Source organism: Zalophus californianus, chromosome 3, assembly GCF_009762305.2.
Source record: "Zalophus californianus isolate mZalCal1 chromosome 3, mZalCal1.pri.v2, whole genome shotgun sequence".
Classification (NCBI taxonomy): Eukaryota; Metazoa; Chordata; class Mammalia; order Carnivora; family Otariidae; genus Zalophus; species Zalophus californianus.
The window spans coordinates 10,679,585-10,696,506 of NC_045597.1; the positions used below are offsets into that span (position 1 = coordinate 10,679,585).

Consider the following 16,922-nt stretch of genomic DNA (forward strand, 5'->3'; position numbering starts at 1 on the left):
AACACAAATATGCATGGACATTATAACTGTGATTGTAAAGTGTGCACAGCATCAGGTTGAGAGCGATATTGTGGGTAGGGAGAGGAAGGGACTATTCTAGACAAAGAGATCAGGGAGGGCTCTCTGGGGCATTATCGTTTGAACAGGAGCTGAACAGACTAAGAAGCATGCCCGGTGGATGTCTGGAGGGGCTCACCAGGCAGAGGCTATGAGGAGGGAATGAGCTTGGTAGAGTCAGAGGATTCCAGTATGATGGGAGCAAGCGGGACATGGTAGGAGATGAAACGGAGATGAGCGGGGGTCAACCCTAGAGGGCTTTGGACTTTAGTCTCAGTGTGATTTCTTGGGTAACTGAGTGGAAAATTGACTATGGGGGCAAGAGGAGAAAGCAGAAGCTGATTTATGAGGTTGTACATTGCAGCCCAGGTAAAAGACTGTGGTGGCTGGGTGTAGGTGGAAGCAGTGGAGGCAGAAGAAGGAGGGGTCAGCTTTGGGATATATTTGGATGGTAGGTCCTACCAGGTTCTCGGTCTGTTGTGGAAGAAAAGGAGCCAAGAGCCTAGGATGAAGGGTGGATTCTTCATACCTGAGATGAAAAGATTGACAGTGAGCCCAGAGGCTCCCCAAAAGAAGGGAGTGACCAGAAGGTATTGTGGAGGAGTAAAAATCTGCACGTTACTCAGGGAGCAAGGAGGACCCCAACCCAAATGAGGGTGTCACTTGAGAGGGAAGTTTTCAGTGAGAGCCAGGAAGTGGATGAAGCATCTGTGACGAGATTAAGAGTGTATGTGAAGTTATTTGCAATTAAGTAAAGGTTGTGACGATTATCGTGGAAAAGGTTAGGAGGAGAGCAATCACATCTGGTTCAGGGAGAAGGAAAGAGAGCCACAGGGGCTGGGATTCTAGAGAGGGTCGTGACTGGAGGACATTTCTCTGTTCGGATGAAAAACATGGGGAAAATAACTGGCCTAGAAATTTTCACAGCACTGGGCCTGGAAGTCTGATGGATGGAGGTCTCTGGAGGAATGAAGGACTTGGGCCGCCCTGGAACAAGCCAGCTGCTCCTGGAAACCCTAGACCAGGTGGGCTGGCAACAAGATTGTTTGGTTCCCAGGAGCCGCAGGGAGTGCTGGAGATAGCATTAGCTCCAGACTGATGGGAGGCCTTTCTGGATGGAATCCTTTACAGCTTGTCTTAACTGTGACTCCCAGGGAATAAATCGAAAATGGCATCATTGATTTTAAAATAACTCTAGGTGAGATAGCTGCCTGTACTTTCTGTTTCCCTTTACTCGACTCCCACTCACTTCTCAACCCACAGGGATCTGATTTCCACCCATTGCATTTCACTCAAACAGGTCTGGCCAAGTACACTACTGGTCTTCATGTTGCTTGATCCTATCAGCATTTTCAGCCCCTATCTTATTTGACATTTCAGTCCTACTGACCAATACTTCTTTGTGAAACCCTCTCTTCCTTTGGATTTCCACAGTGACGCCACTCTCTCTTAATCGTGCTCCTACTTCTCTGGCCACTTATGTGTTCTGTCTCTAAAATCCTCATTTACTTAGCCCTTAAAATGTTGGACTTCCCTAATCGTTGATTGTAGGCCTTCTACCTTTCTTATTTTATCTTATCTCTTTAGGCCATTTGTTCAGACCCATGGTTTCAACTGCCTGATATAGAAGACATATGAAAAATGCTATGAGTGTCCAGAGGTGTGCATGCCTGAGGCACGGGGGGAGATTACTTGAGTTGGGTCATTGCTACCCAGATGGTAAATTTAGCCCTTGGGCAGATAATGAAGCCCAAGGAGAGTATTTATAAAGAGAGAAAAGAGAATCCAAGCTAGAACTCTAGGAAAAATTATTCACTGGATTGGAAGATGAGTAAGCACCAGTAAATAAAAGTAATTGCTGTTCTCATTCATCACGATTACTATTATTCTACAAGTTAAGTGCTTGTTTGTACATTTCAAGACCCGTGTACATCACCTATGCATTAACTTTTTAATAGCATTTCCTACATTCCACCCAGATAATTCATGCCTACCTTTCTCTTAGTATACCACCAGGCTTTGTTTGGTTCATCAATTCAGTCCAGCATCGGTAATTTTTACTGATCGCTGTTAGGATGTATGGTGATATTTAAAGCACTATAATCCATCTCTATCCTTAGAGATTTTGATGGAGTATTGCAATAATCCTACAACTTGCTGTTGCTTTTCCGTCAGCATCAATTAGAAAAGACACCAAGGAACCATACGTTTGTCAATTATTTTATCAATGGAACAAGGATAGAAGCATCCTTTGCAAGTGCTCAACAATCATTATTTCATGCAACTAAAAGGAGTACATTCTACTTTTTTTCTAGAAAATAAAACACAATAGTTTTACAATTCACTTAATGGCAACTGGTAATCATCAAATTAGCAATGGTTATCTTCAAACGTTATTACACTAGCTGTACTGTCATTTCTCAAGGATGATTAGATACCTAGAGTTACAGGCATTTCCCACATAAGATGCCTCATACAAATCAGACTTGGTTTATCACCAGCATTGATAAAACCAGACCTAGGGAAGAACTAGGTCTGGGGACACATGCATGGTTAATATAGCAAATGTTTAGCCTACCCCGATTATTACAAAATCAGGACAGCAAGAATATTCATGGAGTACATTCTACTTTTTAAAAAATCCACAATATAGTCAACTGACATGTGTACCCAAGGCAGTTATCTTCAAAGTGCTCATGGCAACCCTGCTGCTAAGCTTATTGATCTCCTTTAATGAATTACCTGCTTTGTTGATATCTGCACTCTTCAATTCCAAAGTCAACCACACATTTCCTCAATAGTCCACCTCTCCATTTCCATTTATTTGCAGACTGTCCACAGAGACAATCCACTAAAAAGAGGACAACACTCACCTTGGAACCAGAATGCTTGGGTCCAAGCTTTAACTTGTAATTTAATCAACTGTGCACAAAATCTGATTTTCCTCGTCTCTGTTTCTGTGTGAATTATCTTACACTCCTTCCTCATCTTTTCCAAACAAGCAGGTGGTAAAAGTAGTACCATTAGGAAAAGCTTTGGAAACCCAAAAACAGCCACTGTCCTTGCTCAGTGGAAAGTTTAAGAGACAGTGATCTGTTCTCAGTAGCTTTATGACGTGAACTATGAGGATCTGCCTCCCAGAAGCCACTATTAATTTATTACAAGTGCCTTTGCAAAATATTAGACACACTCAACTTCAGATCTGAACCTAAAGACATGTTCTATCCAGCTGGATCCTCAAAATTATCCTGGAAGATAAGGAGGCAAGGGACCATTCTTCCCATTTTGCAAATGAGGAAAGGGAGGCTTGAGTCTTAGAAAACTGACCAAGATCACACAGCCAGAAAAGGGCCAAACTCGAACTTGATTTTTCAACTTTTCTAATTCCTAGTTGTTCACCTTGCAACACCTTTAACAGGAAGGAACAAGGCAGTGCACAAATCCTTTTTCAGTGCAGGAAAGACAATTTAATAACCCAAGAGATTTAATGTACCTTCAGAAAGATTCACTTCTCCCTTACTTACACTGAAAGAGTCAGGTTGATTCTACATTCTCATAAATTGATTTAAAACAATCAGGAGAAGGCTCATTAAGCTTCACCTACACAACAAAATAAAATACTTGGCATTCATGTGTAACTTCACATTTTATAGATACTGACAAGGAGCTATCAAGAATTTATTTCATAGATGGCTATTAGAATTATTTCACAACACAGAACACCCAGACAGGCTTACTTTTTATTGGAAAGAGAGGTTTTAAAGGTCAACTTAACAATACCACTATGTGAGAGCTCCCAGCCTCAGTCTGGTGGGACACATTCCTGAAGTCTTGCACATTTAATTTACAATGAGCTTCAGTAAATTGTACTCTTTAGTTGTCTCACGTGATAGAGGTCACGCACACATGCTGCAGTTTAGCTGCAGACAGACACTATACGGTGCATTCTAGTCATTTCCAGCTCAAGACACAGAAAACTCCCAACTCCTACGGTAATTAGATGTTGACAATCTCTTTGACTCGGTGAAATGAAATGCTATCGAGCCCAGTTTAAATTCTTCTTAAGTTTTCAGGGAGGGTGAGTGATTCCAGAGCAGCTTTTGCAGGTATACGTCTGCATGAATAAGACACTAGATGGCCTAACCACAACCATGATGTCAGATTTGAGACAAGAGGATTTTGTACTTTGCAAAGTAGCATGGACCAAGAGAGCCACGCACACAAGCTCTTCACACATGTCTCACCAGATCGTGGCTTGGCTGCACTAGCTACTTTTTATGAGTGTTCAGTTCATCAATAAATGGAACAGAAGATCCGAGCCTACCTTTTTAATTATAAAATCCTTCTTCTCTCTCCTCCACAATCAGACTTCTACTCATTTCAGCACTGAAAAAGAATGTCATCATCACAATTCCTAGTAGCTTGCTTCTGTTTCCGCCTCAGTAGATACCCTGTAGACGGGAAGTCGCGTAACAGCTTTGCATCCCATCAAGTTGCCTTCACCCGGAAACAGCTGCAAAGCTTATCTAATTAAGCCCCAGCGCCAAACTGTGAGCTTGTGCATCAATCATTAATATTGTATTTTGGATCACTTTAAATTCTGACTGAGGGTACGTGGCTCCCCACACACTGGTTGCTGAAGGAGAGTTTTCAAATAATCTTTAAGTGGCACTGAAAAAATAAAACAAGCCGCCTGCTGTTTGACGAGAACTCTACTACCCTGCTGCACCCTGATTAGCTGTTAATACTAATTGAGAGATAAATATTGCTTATTCCAAAATGCTAAAGATTTTTTCTTATTATTATGAAAAGGAAAAGGCAGTTCTTCTTGCCTCAGAAACATGGCTCCTTGCCCAAATTTTAAACAGCGCCAAAAGAATGGTGTTTCTGTGTCTCTCGTCTACAGTGTGTGGAGTCATTATACTGAATCACTCCTTTACTCTGTGGGGCCATCCACAAGTTAGTGAACTGTGATCTCCACGTGGGATTTGCACATTCATACCCTACATCTGGAACATGGAAATGGTCTTCGCAGAGATCTGATAGCCCAGAAATATTTATGTAAATCTCTGTCCTGCTAAGGCACACGTTGATGCACTTGGGTTCAAGCTCATAAACCAAGAGGAACAGTTTCCTACAATTGCTATCCTAATAGACTAAAGCCAACAGGCTAAGCCAAATGGGACAATTTAGACAAAGAGAGACTGGCAAAACCAAATGAATGTCTGCTTCCTTCTAGCATTCTAGGAAAAATACCAAGCAGCTGTGCCAAAGCATACTGCTCTTCTTTGTTAGGAAAAACACTCTGACCCACTTGAAATCAGGGGATGCAGTCAGCACCAGGTTCAGTAAATCTGTATGTAAGACAGACTTCCTAACGAGGCACGCTTGACTGCAGAAACACAACACACACCTAGCTCAGCACAAACACAGCTTAAAAATCATAAGGACATAGAACAAAGCATGGGAACCATGAGGTTCTCATTCCTATAAGCTGAGATGCCTGGGCCTTTGCCAGGGTACTGCCTGGCACTCGGCCACATCATCTTCAGAGTGATGGGAAGTCTTGGAGAATACAAATAAGAGAAAGAGGATGATTCAAGAGTAGCAAAAATATAAGGAAAAGACAGAGGCTTAGGATGGCATAGTGCAGAAAAGAGAAGACTGAAAGACATCCACAGTCTGAAAGCCGATATGAAAGACCCTAGTGATGATTAGAGGCATCCCCTGAGTCTAATTAACACAGATAGGGCATCGGGATTAGGACTGTCAATTTAGCTAAGCTAAAACTACATTTCCCAGAATTCCTGTGTGTGTGTGTGTGTGTGTGTGTGTGTGTGTGTGTGTGTGTGTGTGTGTGTGTGTGTAATTCTGGGGGGAGAGTAAGAGTCATTCTGCAGGTGATTTGGAAGATGGTAGTGACGTAGAAGCCATATTGCTTTGAAGGCTTTGAAGATCAGAGCTGGGCTGGAAGCATTATTGATCTGCCCGCTTACCTCGCTGGCCTACAGCAACTCTAGCTCCTGCTGACTGGGGAGTCACCTTCAACTTCTGTGACTCTGTGGTCAGGAGAGTGTTTAGCTTGTTGACAAAGGGTGCCAGCTGCTCCTGGTCGACACCCCCATCATCAAAGTTGGAGGTTAGAAGGCTATGAGAGACCAACACAGATTCCAGTCCATCCTCCTGGATCCCAGCTAGTACCCGTGGCTCCCAGCTCATCCTTGCCTTCCCCACTTAACATCCATCTTCCCTCCCAGCCCCTAATCCTACCCACACTCCTATCAGTGGGGTTAGTGACCACACTCAGAAAGAAGAGTAATTTTCTTTGGCTTGTAGTGGTTTAACTACAACATTTTAGGTAGCTCTCTGTGCAGCTCTGTAGGGATTGGGGCTTGGAAATTCATGCTCAGGGCTTCGTGAGTAATAAACGGTCTCTGATCCAGAGACCTCATGTTTGCTTCCTGTTGGTATATTTATAATTGTGGCAGGCTGACCTGTTAACTTGTGAAGAAGGGTGAAATCTCACACTCTTCTCAGTTTCAAACAACATTTCCTACATAGATTCCCATAATTTCCACATCTTTAACCCCTTCTTTGATAATGAGACATACTCCAGCAGGGAAATTACCCCCTCCTTGATTCCTCTACTTTCTAAGTAAGGCAGAACAAGAATGTGCCAAATTCTCTGCTTTTACTAGAATGCATTTCCCAGAGGTGTCTGGAAAATGGAAGACTGCCATTTGTGTTTTGCTTTTCCTCTGTGCCATTTCTACAATCCACATGAGAAAAGAACCCCCTGTATCTTTCTTCCAGAAAGGTCTTCCACAGTGCCCTACCAGCATAACATCACTCCTCACTAACTGTTCTGCGACAATGCAAAGTGCATCTCAGGTGAGCATGGATGGATTCTGAATCCAGTCTTGTCACCTACCATCTCGGTAACTTGGACAAGCTGTGTGACATTTCTGGACCCCATTTTTCTCATATACAAATCTGAGGAACGCCTGTGTGGCTTAGTCGGTTGAGCATCCATCTCTTGGTTTTGGCTCAGCTCATGATCTTGGGGTTGTGAGATCAAGCCCCGCATCGGGCTCTGTACTCAGCAGGGAGTCTGCTCCAGGATTCTCTCTCTCCCTCTGCCCCTCCCCCTGCTTGCTTGCTCTCTCTCTCTAAAATAAATAATCTTTTTTTAAAAAAGAAAATTTGAGATAATGTTTGTTCTGCCTACTTACAGGGTGTGAGCATCCAATGAAATGATGTATGTGCAAATGGGGCCATAAATGTAAAGGACTACAGGAACTTACTCAAGTTACTGTAAAAAGAATCTTGCTTTAGTTAAGCTATATATGTGGAGTCTCTGCTCAATTATCATTGGTATACTTTGGCCCATATGCTGGTGATGGGCTTCTATGCTGGGACAGTCCCTGCCCTTTTGCCTCCCCATTTTCAAGAGTCCACCATTTCCCTACCAAATCCTCTAGTTTCCCCCCACTACAGGACAGAACCTAACTTTGAATCTTAACTATCATGCCCAGGGCCTTCAGACCCTAGTAGTTCTTGTTAGTTGAACACTGGATCTTGGATCCCAAATGTCCATCTCGGGTCAGCATTAGAGGTAATATCCTTTCTCACTTTCCATCTATATCAGTTACACTAATGGCCTTAATTCTTTGCCTGTCCCTATATCCTTACCTTTTAGTAGGCAGGGTATAATTTCCCAACTCTGGACTTAGTATGCGATTCATTTTGGTTAATGGGATGTTAGCCAGTGTAGCACAGAGTCTTGAACATTTCTGAACCCCAATGAAAAGCACTCGCATGTTGGTGCTTGCTTGCCCTCCATCACTTGCTACCAGTATGAGAATGTAATCAGGCTAGCCTGCTGGAAGGCAAGAGACATACGGAGCAGGGCTAAGTTGCTCCAGTGATCACAGCAAAGGGTGTCCTAGAACAGCTGACAGTCAACCAACTTGCAGATATACAAGCCCACCCAAGAACCTACATGCTTAAGTAATAAACACATTATTTTAAGCCATGAGTTTTGGGCTGATGGTTGTGTATCATTACCAGGGCAATAAATAACTGACTCAGAAACTGTTAGACAGGTGCATAGGTATTGCTATAACCCAAGCCCAAAGTATGTGGCATTGGTTTGTGACTATTTGGTAAGTAGAGCCTAGAAAAATGGAAATAAAACTGCTGTAGAAACCTAGAAAAAGTGGTAAGAAAACTATTTTAGGAGGATGGGAAGTTGGGTGACTCATGTTATCCTAGTGGCAAACCGTGTAATGTAAGACAGATAATGCTCCTGATGAAATTCTAGACTTGAGCAAAGAAAGTTGAAGGCTGAATACTAACAGTGTCAGCTGTTTCTAACTAGCTGTATATAATGAAGAATTACAAGGAAGAGGTGAACTCAGAAAATAACTGAACAACTTGGGAGATGAACTCACACTATAGATGTGCCACAACCTGCTAGTTTGGAAAATAAAACTGATTTTCATCTCCAACCTTTCAAGACAGAAAAGATTCTCAAATTAAGACATGACCATGGGTAAAGACCAAATTAAGGGTGTGTCTGTGAGACCTTTTGTTGAGATTTCTTGGATAATTAAAGTGGTGCCTTGCAGACCCACAAAGCTCAACAAATGGGCTTTCAAGATTCTTTTTTTCTTTTTTGGGGGGGTTGGGTAGGGCCACAGGCAAAGGAGAGGGAGAATCTCAAGCAGGCTCCATGCCCATCATGGAGCCCTACATGGGGCTCGATCTCACAACCCTGAGATCATGACCTGAGCCAAAATCAAGAGTTAGATGCTTCAACCAACTGAGCCACCCAGGCAGTGCTCAAGATTCTTAAGGGCATTGTCCCACAGCAATATAAAATACAGAAAACATCAAGGATTACATAGAGAGAGAAGCACATCTCCAAAAAACTGTGGATTTCGTTTTTAATACATAGAGTAACCTCAAAGGAACTAAGACTGTTCAAGATATAAGAAGCAGGTTGAGAAAGTTGTTCAAAGGGTACATCTTCCAATCCCTTTTCAGAAACAGCCAAGAAGGAAAACAAAAATGAGGACATCTTGGACAGCAGAGATGAGAGCTGTGGAGAACCACTCTTAGAAAGTAGAACTAGGTCCTATCAAGGCACATGCCTCACTCCCAAAGCACGTTTGGCCTTGTGACTTACCTTGGCCAGTGGATACTAACAGGTATGATGCAAATAGAGTCCTGAAAAGTGCTTGTGCATTGTTGCTTACTCACTCCTGCCCTCTGCTATCATCAGGAGAGTGTGCCATGGGTCAGCCTGAAGCAAGATTAAACATCTATGGAGCAGAATGGAGCTGCCCCAGTCATCCCAGCTAAAATCATTCCAGATCAACTGACAGCTAGTCAAACACCCCGATACACGAGCAATAAATTCTTACTATTTTAAAGCCACTGAGTTTTGGAGTGGTTTCTTGTGCAGCAAGATTCTGAAATAAATAACTGATACACCATCCTTCTTCATTCGATCTATTTGCCTTCCATTGGCCAAAGTTCCAATGTGCCTCCTACTTGTAGTCGCGCTTTTCTATTATTTTCATTGTCATCCTCCCTTCTATTCTCAGGAATTTTGTTACAGACTTATACAAGCTTCCTACAGAGCCCTACCTATGCCACCCTCCGGTTATTACAGATGTTTCTATAATCAAGGTACACCCCTCCCTGGGGCATCTACCTCTGCCACCACATACCAAGTAGGTACTCCGTCCTAGGTAGCTGAGGGCCCTTGAGCATGTTGGTGAAACTCTCTAGGTCTCATTTTCCTCATCTGTAAAATGAGATTAGAGTATGGCCAGATACAATTTACATTTATACAGCACTTCCTATGTATCATGTTAAATGTGTTTTTATATGTCATTTAGTGTCTTAAACAGGATGTGGTAGATGCTGTTATTTCCATTTTACAGATGAGGAAATACACGGGATGAAGCTTCCCCAGATTTCCCAAAGTCATCTAGTAGGCAAGAAGGTGGGTTAAAGTCTTCTCAGCCTTAGAGGGAAGGAAAGGGAGAAGAGAGAAGGGAAGGAAGGAAGGGAAGGAAGGAAGGAAGGGAGGAAGGGAGGAAGGGAGGGAGGAAGGGAGGGAGCGAGGAAGGGAGGGAGGGAGGGAGGGAGGGAAACCAAACCTGGAACAGTAACAGCAACCAAACAAAACTGGGAAGTGCTTCAGTAGGAAAGAAACCTAAATTTAGTTTATTCTGCTCAGAATTAAGGACAATTTGTCATATTCGGCAGTAAGGACTCTAATATGCTTGAAATTTAATAGAAACAGCCTTGCATATAAGTGACCACTTTCTGTGATCAGGAATTTGTCCTCTGTACACTTTTACCCCACTACTAATAACTGGCACTCTGAAGGGTTGGCAAACAAGTCCTTTATACCAAGCACTGCTCTTTTACTTGATTGTTCATTCAACACAAACATTTATTGATGGATGCCCGTGTGCCGGGCACTGTGCACTCGCTTTGCCAGGCACGCAGCCTAGAGCCAGATAGTCTGGTATCTGAGCTTTGAAGGCCAAGAACCAAACAGTTATATCTGGCATTTTCTAATTAAGTAATTTAACTTTTATGCAATAATGGCAGGGTCTTGAAATACAATGCAAATGCTGACAAGCTGACTGGACTCAAAGAGAAGTTGCTGGGAGATTTCCCACAAGGCCAGGCTCTCAGACAAGATGATTCCCGAATCTAACGTGTTCACTCCCGTGAAGCTGGGCACCAAGCATGATGCTTGGCCCACAGTTGGCAGCTGTTCTTCCCCACGTGCTATGCATTTGAATCTCCCAGGGAACTCCAAAAACAGAGGTGCCCAACTAGCCTCTCTTCCCAGGAGATGCTCATCTGGGGGGTGGGGGTCATCTGTGGTGTTTCAAGCTCTGCAGGTGATTCTTATATGCAGCCAATGGTGAGAACCAGTCAGTGTGAACCCTATGCATATTTTTCAAGGTATGAAAAATGAATGAGCAGATATTATTAAAGGAAAGGAGTTCCAGACTCCTAAAACCATTTGGTACACTGCTGGGTATAAAGTCTAAAAGCAAGAGAGGAATAGGAGGGAATGTAGAATTACGTATAGCATAACGTTCAGGGAGAACCACATGTACTATAATAGGGTGAACATCTTACGGAAAGAGGGAAGAAACTTGGAGGATGCTTTTAACACCAAAACATTTCCTAGGCCCTTTTAAGCTCGTATTTATACTTTATTATCCTTTACGAAGAAAATACATAAAAGACAAACCCCTGTGAATTTGTTAATGCTTTCAAATAATTTGAATTAGTTAATTTTAAGTGCTACTTATATTCGAAAAATACTAATCCATACATATCCAAGACATCATTCGGCTTACAGGCATGGTTAGTAGCTATATGGATTCGGGAAGGAACTCAGTGACTCACTGGAATTCGTGGTCTGCAAACCAGGAATCTCAGGACAGAGAGCACCTATCAGCAATAAGACTAGAAGGAAATGTTTATGCACTTTGAGAAAGGCGAGGTGAAATTAGACCAGTTAGTAGTAGGCAGCATCTTAGATTTCTACATGGCAGCAAAATAATTCATCAGGACCAAATGCAAAATTTGGGTTGTTTTTTTTTTTTTTATAAGTTACCATTCCATAAAATAGGTAATTTTGGTATACCAAAGAAAAAGAAAGAAATTAGATAAGGCTGTGAGCAATAAAAAATGATTCAGAGAACATCTGAGGTAGAACAACTCTGTAATATTTTCTCACCATAGGATCAAATTTAACATAATAATATCAGCACAGACATGACCAGGGAGAGAAAAACCATTTGATTATTCAATTTTGGGGAAAGTTGCTATTATAAAATAACAGCATTGGTTAGGGAAATAATATCAAATGCATAGGTGAAAAAAGTAAAAAAGAAAAAAGTCCCATAAGAAGTCAAAAGATCATTTTAAAAAACTTATTGAAAGTCCAGGAGAAAAATGTACACCCAAGATCAAGGTCAAAAGGTGGTTCTTAAATAGAAAGCATTGTGATTAAAAAAGCAAAGTAAAAGGGACTGTCATAGAAAAAGTAAAAGGCATCTTACTGAATGGATGCACTGCTGATACATGCAGGTCACAGAAGTTCATGATATAGAAACAGAACTGTTGCTCTGACTTCTCTTGTCTTCATGCTTTGCCATATGACCCTGAGCTGTTCTCAGGAAATCATTAGGCTCAAGAAATGAACAAGGTGGTGAGATTTTGGATTCAACCATACCCAAGGGTCGCATACCACAATTCTACCTTTTTTCCCCCACACACTTCCCAATGTTATTGGCCATTTGACATGGATTACTTCACTTAAAGGAGCATATCTAATCTCCTGTAATATATTCCTATGTATATGGAATCCAAATCACCACTAACCCCAAGTAACAGAATTGTCTTTCTTTTCATTCTTTTTTTTGTTTTGTTTTGTTTTTAAGAGAGAGAGAGAGCACACGAGCCAGAGGGATGGCAGAAAGAGAGACAGAGAGAATCGCAAGTAGGCTCCAAGCCCAGTGTGGAGCCCGCTGCAAAAGCCCAACACAGGCAGACACAGGGCCAGATCCCACAACCCTGAGATCATGACCGGAGCTGAAATCAAGAGTCCGAAGTCCAACTGACTGAGCCACCCAGGCACCTCGCGTCCTCATTTTCTATCCAGCAACATTTCCCAAAGTCTAGTGCTCTGAATGTTGGTCAAGATGGTCCTCAACAAAAGAGGGCTCTGTGATAAGATAATTAGGATTTGTAAAGATGCTCAGAAATCCTATGTTTACTGCATCTGTTTAGCTTTGTTTATCCCATCATTTCCCAAATTTATTTGACCTCAGATCCCCTTTATCATGTAATATTTACTAAAATTCCATAGACATGATCTTCCTTAACAGGCAATTTGGAAAACCTTACTCTAAGATACTCTGAAATCTACCCCTTCAGGCAAGAAATACACTGAGCTCCCACTAGATGCCAGGAGCTGGTCAGTGTCTGGGATTCTGTGGTGGACGAGACAGGCATGGTGCCAGGGTCCTCATGGAACTTGTTTTCTAACAGAGAAAATGCAGTGCACATGTAATCCAACATATATTCCTCATCATTTCTGGTGGTGCTGAGTGCTATCAGAAAAAGAAACAAAACCCAGTCTGGGACTAGAAATTGGTTAAAATGGGGGTGGCATGTAACCAGGTGGGACAGTCAGGAAAGGCTTTTTCCAGAGGTCATGTTTCAGAGTATGTCCACTTGTTGTTTTTATACTCAATATATTTTTCTAATTGTTTGAAAATTAGTGATTGAAAAGTAGTAAGGTGAGATTAGTATTTTAGTAATTTCCGATTAATAAAAAAAAAGTCAATTAAACTGAGCACTCAGCCCCCATCTATTCCACTCAAATAACCATGTATTACATATGGGTCAGAAAGTTGTATCTCTCGGGATCTCACACCCCATTCTCAGAGCAGGTACATCTCTGGGGCACACCATTAAGTGGCTCACTGGGGTTTCTCACACAACTCAGAAGAAGTCCATCCACTTTCTGGGTGAGCACTGCGATAATTCTGCCCTTTATCCTTCTCTGAACAATGGACACACATAGTCAGACACCAAGAAACTTCTGTATGGCAAACTGACACAGGATAATCATCTTAGTGGCTTGTAATGAAGGAGAGAGATAATGCTGGGGAGTCAAATCTGGCAGGACTTAAACTACAAACCAGTGTTCACTAGCCTACGTGCCCACTGACTGCTCATCGAAATGCCTCTGACACTCCTTCCACAACATGGAAGCTGCAGAGATGCTTTTGTACTAAGGTAGTCTTTAATGAAATATTTCCTTCCCACAGCAACAAACCTCTTCAATCCAGGAAAGTGCTTTTAATAAGTGCTTTTGATAAATGATCTCCATAATGATCATTGTGTTTTCAGTTAAATGGTGTTAAGTAACAAAGTTTCCCCCAAAAATGCCTCTAAAAGATAAAAAGACACTAATTCAAAAGGAGACTGTTGTTTTTAATTCCAACATGTTTCTGAGAAATCCACTTAAACATTTGCAATAGCAGTGAAAAATCCTTAAATGGTTGAGGGAAAATTTCCCTCTTATTGTGTTTTGAGTAGTCAAATTGCACCCGGTGTTGTAAAACGAAAGTGATTTGTTGCTAAGCAATTCCAAGAATCATCCTAAATCAGGTTTTTGCCAGATTGATGAAAGTGTTCCCCCTTTAATTTGTTTTCTTCACTAGAACGCCATTTTTGTTGAGCAACAAAATATGTGAATTGATCATATGAGAGTAGAATTTTGTGTGGCAATAAGTAAATCTTACCTCAACACTGACTAATATTTAATGACATGCATAATTATTGTTAGGATGCATGAAAATCAGATATAAGACAATGATTGCACTTGGCATTATGCTAACACTACAGGTAAAATAGCTCTGAGATCAGCCTGGAAGAAGAAAGAAGGGGAAGAAACTGTGATTTGCCTCCAGAAACGCTGAGATTCATGGTTCAAGCCTGGGTCTCCCTGACTTGAGAAATGGTAGCATTATTGGCCTGTGTCTCCAAGGAGAGCACTGAAGGAGGCCGCATTCCATTGGTTTGTAAGTTTTTATATATTTGTTAAGGGTTAATCATGTAATTGATAGTTATTGTTGATAGTGAGAAATTCACACCCTTCGTGTTACTTACTAACAAAGTAAACAGGTATTTAATCATGCTCAATTCAAAGGGAATAAAGACGACTCTAAGGGAAGTATTATCAGTATGTGAGTACTTACGGAGCCTTAGTATTCTTCACTATCTGCAAAGTTCACGTATTGATTTGAGGATGTAGACATCAAGATTCATGCAAACTAATAAAGATATATGTACACAGAGGGCAGCCTCCAATCTTTAAACTAAGTATAAAGCTCTTATAAATTTACAGTGTAATATCGTTCCTACTGTGTATATGTTGATGTAAATATCTTCAATAAATGGTCGACGGGTCAGAAATCCACTCCTGTTGAGATTTTGCTTGGTGACAATACAAATGAACGACGGTGGGCCACTTCACCGTTCTAAAGACAGTGAAGCTCTCAGACAGGCTCTCACACTGGCTTTCAGTTGGATTTGGGTTTTAACTCCTAGTGTCTAGGAGCAATAAAGGAAAACTAGAGCAGAACATTTCCGAGCAGAACATGGGGATTTAATGTACAAGAATAACATTTAAGGGAAGAGGAGGAAAGAGGAGTGAAAATGAACTTTCCCGTGCTCTTCTCTGTGAGAAGTCCCCTTGTAATTATGCATGTTTCTTAATTAAAATCACATATTCGTGTTTTGCATTTTCAGTTGGCCTTGTATAATTAAAACTGCATCACATCTGATGTATTTATAATTATAGCTAAATGGTTATGTTAATGTTCATCTATTCCATGCTGAAAAACAACAAAAACATGACGAACATTTCTGTAAATTATTTCTTACAGGAAATTCAGTCTCCAGATGTAAAGGCTCAACGACCATGTATCTTGAAAACAAAATATCTTTGAGATCAATAGTCACAGCTTTAAGTGTGAAATCCAGAAATCCTGATGCTTGCAAAAGCACAAATCCAAACTGCTTTTAAGAGATAATCTATAGAAGAAGAAAAATAAAATGAATCATACAAGGTCTAATTAAGGTCTTACAGAAGATCTCTCACTCACCTAAAAGAATTAACAGGAGACAATCGTTATCTCCTCAGCCTATAATCACCGAGCTTTAAATCCCCAAGGCTTTCCATTAAAAAAAAATTATTATGTTACAAGATCAGTGCTTTCTCTTCTGAATTTAAAAACCATGACTAAATTGAATGCCCGTCGCTAAATCTTCACTGAAAAATTCTTTCTTAATTTTTCCCAGTAATCACAAAAATGAAAGCACTGTAGGATATAAAAGTTTGTGTTAGAAATAGTAACACAAGGCTTTGGACCTAAGGCTTGGCTGTTTGGCAACATTACAGATGAAGATGCCCCGAGCAGACATTCAGCACTTAGATATTCTTGTGGGTTGAATCGTATCTTTCAAAAATGATATGTGGAAGTCCTAACCCCTGGAATCTCAAAATGTGACCTTATTTGGAAAGGGGGGTCACTAAAATATAATAGTTAAATTAAGATGAAGTCATACTGGAGTAAGGTAGAAACTTAATCCAATGTGACTGGTGCCTTTATAAGAAGAGGGGAAATTTGGACACAGAGACCGACAGGGGGAAGACGCGTGAAGAGGGAGGCAGAGATTTGTGTCACGTGTCCCCAAGCTGAGGAATGCCAAGGATTGCCAGCTCCACCAGAAGCCAAGAGAGAAGCACAGAACAGGTCCCAGTTCAGAGCCTCCAGTAGGAGCCAAGCCTTTCCACATCCTGATTTCAGACTTCTGGCCTCTGGAACTGTGAAAGAATCAACTTCTGTTGTTTTAAGTCTTTCTGAAGACAGCCCTAGGAAACTAATACAGATGTCTATAAAGCGTGGAAGCTTATCTTCCCAGAATTTCAACTTGTATCCACATTCTACAAGCTTTATTAACAAATAGTTTGCTTTTTTATAAATTCAAGCAAAAAGCTTGGGTTCTGGGAGCCTTAGCAGCCATCTTTCTTTCCTTTGTTCTCAAAGAAACAGGAGAAAGGAAAATGTTCTCCCTGCGGAGTTTATCCTCCAGCGCTAGAATCATTCATGGTATCTGCCTAAAAGGTCTGTAGTTTGAACCACAGGAGCTAAGACCTGCTGTCTGAGGTGGCAATGGACCCTGGGTCTCCTCTCCCTCACGCTGGAGGCCATAAGGTACAGCCACTCGACAGGGTAATGAAC

General features: G+C 41.4%; 1 non-coding gene across 1 annotated transcript; it reads right to left on the bottom strand.

Annotated features, from left to right (window-relative positions):
* Positions 1-2,546: 2,546 nt before the first annotated feature.
* LOC113921182 lies at positions 2,547-2,675 on the bottom strand. Its single transcript, XR_003519578.1, has one exon. It is a non-coding gene; the product is annotated as a small nucleolar RNA SNORA72 (small nucleolar RNA).
* Between the last annotated feature and the right edge of the window lie 14,247 nt (positions 2,676-16,922).